This window comes from Balaenoptera ricei, chromosome 18 (genome assembly GCF_028023285.1).
Source record: "Balaenoptera ricei isolate mBalRic1 chromosome 18, mBalRic1.hap2, whole genome shotgun sequence".
NCBI classification, from domain to species: domain Eukaryota; kingdom Metazoa; phylum Chordata; class Mammalia; order Artiodactyla; family Balaenopteridae; genus Balaenoptera; species Balaenoptera ricei.
In genome coordinates this window covers 29,010,072-29,015,848 of record NC_082656.1, presented here as the reverse complement: position 1 = coordinate 29,015,848, position 5,777 = coordinate 29,010,072, and the positions used below count along the sequence as shown (strand labels likewise).

Sequence of the window (5,777 nt, the reverse complement as noted above, 5' to 3'; positions counted from 1 at the left end):
AGAAAAGATACTATTTTATTTGTATTTATGAAATGTTAGATTTTTAGATATTTAAACTGTACTTAATTTAATATAAAATAGTGATTTAATATAAATAGATTTAATGATAAAAATCATTTAAACTTAAAAAAAAATTATTGCAGTATAGTTGATTTACAATGTTGTGTTAGTTTCAGATGTACAGCAAAGAGAATCAGTTATACATATACATATATCCATTCTTTTTTTTTTTTTTTTTTAGATTCTTTTCCCATATAGGTCATTACGTAGTATTGAGTAGAGTTCCCTGTGCTATACAGCAGGTTCTTATTAGTTATCTGTTTTATATATAGTAGTGTGTATATGTTAGTCTCAATCTCCCAATTTATCCCTCCCCCCCATCCCCTGGTAACCACAAGTTTGTTTTCTACATCCATGACTCTACTTCTGTTTTGTAAATAAGTTCATTTGTACCCTTTTTTTTCAGATTCCACATATAAGCAATATCATATATTTGTTTTTCCTGTGTCTGACTTATTTCACTCAGTATAACAATCTCAAGGTCCATTCATGTTGCTGCAGATGGCATTATTTTATTCTTTTTTATGGCTGAGTAATATTCCATTGCATATATGTACCACAACTTCTTTATGCATTCCTCTGTTGAAGGATATTTAGGTTGCTTCCATGTCCTGGCTATTGTAAATAGTGCTACAATGAACATTGGGGTGCATGTATCTTTTTGAATTAGGCTTTTCTCTGGGTATGTGTCCAGGAGTGGGATTGCTCGATCATCATCAAAAAACCTATAAACAATAAATGCTGGAGAGAGTGTGGAGAAAAGGGAACCCTCATACACTGTTTGTGGGGTTGAAAATTGGTACAGCCACTATAAAGAACAGTATGGAGGTTCCTTAAAAAGATAAAAATAGAACTACCAAAGCATTTAAACTTAAATATCAGCAGCAATTAGGTAACTTAATACAGTTTTATCTGGATGTTGAAGATATTTATTTAAAAAATCTACATGATATGTTTGGAAAGAAATTTCCAGGAAAATTCCATATTCTCCTTACAGTTGTGCTGAGAGATACTGGGAGATTATGAATAGTAAGTAAGAAGGAAAATATATCCTTAACAATTGAGGGGATGGTAACAACAGAAGGCAGACCTGAAATAAAGAATATATTTATGTTACGGGGTAGGTTATTAAACAGTCTCCTTTGGAATGCCATGAATAATTATTCCAGAAATTCCCTAGCCAGGTCCATTTCACTCTTGGAAACTTGAAGCCCTCAGTTCTTACTAGGAGTTCTGGTTAACTTGCAAAGAATCATCCAAAATAAATATTCATTACAACCAGGGTTAAAAAAAGAAGATAAGATATTTCCAAGGTAATAATAGTGCAGGGACAGGAATGGGAATTGGATTTCAATTCTTTGTGTGTCCTCCATTTCCTGTCATGGGAAAGGAGACTTTTTATAAATGGGGCTTCTCTATGTAGCAAAAGTAGGGGGTCACATAATTCAGCACTTCTTGTACAAATCTTTTATATTTAGCTTGTTATAGTGTCTCTACAGTTAATTTCAGAAAGGCCAAAATATAGATGAGTCAAATCTAAATTTAAATTCTAAAATTAAAAAAAAAAATCTTTTATTCCTCTTGTCTTACCTGCTTGATTTATCCCATTGGATTTCCCATTGGCCTTTATGCTTTGATTCTTGCTATTAGAGAGGGGAACTAATTCATAAGTTTTTTTATCCAGAAGACAAACTCTCCCAGATAGGACAAATCATATGTTTGCTGATATTTACCCTTTAGACCATTTTTGACATTTAATATTTAAGGATTTCTCTATTTCATACACATCTGAGTGACAACTCCTAACCTTTTTTTTTTATTTGGAAATCTATAAATATTGTACATACTGCCCCCATGCAGGACATTCTGGAATACGATAAAATGAGAGTTGGTTACTCGGTTAATGTTTTATCAATATGTCCCATTTTATTTTTATAGCAAATAACTCTTTATGATTTTAGTTGGGAAAAAAGCAACAATACACAAAACACTGAAAATCAGTACTGAGTTGTAAAATAGATGAATATTTTACTCACCTTTCATCCTGTGAAAATGCATAAGATCACATAATTAATAGAAGACTTCAGCAAAATTCCTCAAAACATTTCAGTCAAGGGTATCAATTCACAAAAGATAGCCACACTAACTAAAAATATGAGCTTAGCTATTTTGAATGTGGATGCATATGTCTTTGTGTATGTGTTTTTTTAAATTTTGGTAGGCAATTCAATTGTAACAAATGTACTACTAAAGAAATAAAACACGTGCTCAACAAAAATTGGAACTGAATGCTGTGCTTAATAACTAAATCATAAATTTTATTTCTGTGAAATGTATTGACACATGCGATACAAATTTAACTCTTAAGTAACCATGCTATTTAAAGATATACAAGTCATGTTATTTTTATGTTGATACAAAGTTTTAAGAAAATATGCTGTTGGTTAATGAAATTATGAAGGAATAAATCAAAGAGCAATAATCTTGTGATAAAGTCATTTTAACTTCATTTTTCTCACAATAATATAGTATAGTCTCCTAAAAATTTCACACAAGATAGGAACATAATGAATGTGAAATTTGGTCATACTCTAAAGTTAATCCCCAAGAAAATTCAATTTATTAAAATCTTGTTACATGTGTTTACTGCTATATATGTTTACATATATTTGTCTGTTTAGCTCTACACTAATTGGGTAACTATACCACATTATTTTGTACACTTCCTTTTTCACTAAATAGTTTGTGGTTATTATAGTCAACACAAATAGAGTTAGGTAGCTATATAGTGATTACAAAATATACTAGAGCAATTTCTTTGGGGAAAAATATCTATCACTGCAAAAATGTCTGTTATTTAATTTGTAAAATAGGTTTTATTCCATTATGGATCATATCAGAGTGTTTAATAAAATAAGTCATAGTGTGAACTTAAGAGAGGAACCTATGTTTGCCAAATTTATTTTTGGCTTGAGAGTCTTCTTTCTTTCTTTCTTTCTTTTCTTTTTTTTTTTTTTTTCCTATTCCCACTTATTTTTGGCTCTTGGGGCAATGTCATCTTTTCAATATGAAAAAAAAGCAACAAGTTCGGCACAAAACAGAAATCTGAAGTGTAGAATAGGACAAAACCAGGGTAGGGGGGAAAAGGCAATAGTAAAAGCAAGAGATGAGATGTTGCCAAAAGATTAAGCGTGTCCTGTCACCTATCTGGGGAATGATATTTAGATGGCAGCACATACCTTTCCATATATGTACAGAAGGACTGATTTTTTTTTTTTTTTCTGTAAGAAAAGATAGGGTTGTGGAGGGGCTTTCTTGAGGTTTAGGGACCAAGGCTAGTCTCTCTCTTGCTCCTCTTGACCCCTTTTTCCCGCCAGGGTAAAGGAAGGAATCCAACATTATGAAGAAGGTAATGTGGAAGAGGGAAGGATCCCCCTTGACAAGGTGGGGGTCAGACCCCTGCAAAGGAAACCACCCAGGACAGAGTTTGGAGGAGACTGAAAATGGAGATAATACTGTTAACACCTCTCCAGAAGCTGAGAGAGGAGTGGGGAGATATCTGGAAACTAGGACTTCAATAGCCTGGATGCCCCTCTTCAAAACCCCACCCCTTCCTTGTAGGGACTTCTACCTGCTGCTTGGTTTCCTTTCCCCTGGGCTACCACACAGGCCTAAGGTGGTGGTCATCTGTCTGGGTTGTCAGGCCACGGTTCTAAATGAGATTTGATGAGACCTAGGTTCTTGATGAGTTATCTTGAAAATGAAGTGGGAAATGTTAACTGGACAGATGGGAGGAATGGGCACCAGAAGGAAATAAAAGGTTACCCAGAATGGCAGAAATGGTTCTGCCAGAAGTGGAAAGAGAGAGGAGACATTCAACAAACAACAAATATTTATTGAGTACCTATTATGTGCCAGGCACTGTTTTAGAACCTCTACCCACCTCCCAAAAAAAGAAAAAAAAAAAAAATTGAGTCAGAAAATGCAAATTCTGAGGGAGAGGAAAGGGATGATTGAGGAAGAAGGCTGAGGGGACTGAGAAGCCTTAGGTGATGGGGTTCGGCCTTAGGCCTCCTCTTCAGCCTCCTCACCGAAAATCTCGTCTTCTGCAGTGGCATCTTGCTACTGGTGGTATTCAGAGATGAGGTCATTCATGTTGCTCTCAGCCTCCGTGAACTCCATCTCGTCCCTGCACTCGCCTGTGTACAGTGGAAGAAGGCGTTCCAGCAGAACATGGCAGAAAACTGCACTCAGGTGAGCTTGAACAACTCCTGTATGCTGTGCTCTTGCTGATGAAGGTGACCACAATCTTGAGGCCACAGAGTGGGATGTTGCAGACAGCCATCTTGAAGTTGCTGGGGATCGATTCCAGGAAGTAGCTACTGCTCTTGTTCTACACATTGAGCTTCTGCTCATCCACCTCATTCATGGACATTCACCCATGGAAGACAGGAGCCAAGGTGAGGTGCCAACCATGGTGGGAGTCACAGGCAGCCATTGTGTTCTTGGCATAGAAGATCTGCTGGGTGAGCTTGGGCACAGTGAGTGTCTGATACTGCTGGTTTCCACCTCCGGTTAGAGGGGAAAATTCAGGCATGAAGAAGTGAAGACATGGGAAGGACACCATGTTGACCACCAGCTTGCAGAGGTCAGCATTGAGCTGGCCAAGTAAGTGGAGGCAGGTGGTGACACCACTCTTGGTGGCCAGGTTGAGGTGTTTCAGGTTCCCTTAGGTTGGCATGGTCAGCTTGAGGTTGCAGAAGCAGATGTTGTAAACGGCCTGGTTGTGGATGCAGTAGGTCTCATCAGTGTTCTCCACCAGCTGATGGACAGTGAGGGTGGCATTATAGGGCTCAGCTACAGTGTCAGACACTTTGAGTGAGGGCACCACACTGAAGCCTTCATGATGCCATTGGGATACTCTTCACGGATCTTGCTGATGATCAAGGTTCCCATTCCAGAATCCATGCCCCTACCCAGCGAGTGGGTCAGCTGGAAGCCCTACAGGCAGTCACAGCTCTCGGCCTCCTTCAGAACCACATCCATGACTGAGTTAACCAGCTCGGCCTCCTCTGTGTAGTGGTCCTTGGCCGAATTGTTGCCTGCCCCAGACTGACCAAAAACAAAGTTGTCTGGTCTGAAGGTCTGACCAAAAAGACCTAAGCGAACAGAGTCCATTGTCCCGGGTTCTAGATCCACCAAGATGGCATGAGGAACATATTTGCCACCTGTGGCTTCATTGTAGTTCATGGAGATGTGGTCTAACTGCAGGTCTCTATCCCCACGATAGGTGTCGGTAGGGTCTATGCCATGTTCATCACTTATCACCTCCCAGAACTTGGCACCAATTAGGTTGCCACACTGACGGGCCAGGATGTGCACAATTTCCCTCATTGTTAAAATTTATTCTAATTTTTTTGCTTGCCTCAAGGTGTGTATGGGGCAAGAAAATGATATGTAATTAGTTTTTCTCTGCTGTTGGTCACAGGCTGGAAGGATGGAACGGGCCCCGGAGGCTGGAGAAGCAAGATACGAAAGCGGCATCAGGAAGGTTCTGAGAGGATTTTTCTTTCTAATATCACAATTACTACCTATAAGAACTGTAATTCCATTTTGTAGAAATACATTTTATTATTGAAATTATTTTCACATTTTAAAATGTGTTATATATTTTGAAATAGTGTCTATAAAAGTTCCTATCTTTAAAAATTCTTGCT

General features: G+C 38.0%; 1 pseudogene; it reads right to left on the bottom strand.

Annotated features, from left to right (window-relative positions):
- Nucleotides 1–4,125: 4,125 nt before the first annotated feature.
- Nucleotides 4,126–5,454, bottom strand: LOC132352249 (tubulin beta chain-like; annotated as a pseudogene).
- Between the last annotated feature and the right edge of the window lie 323 nt (nt 5,455–5,777).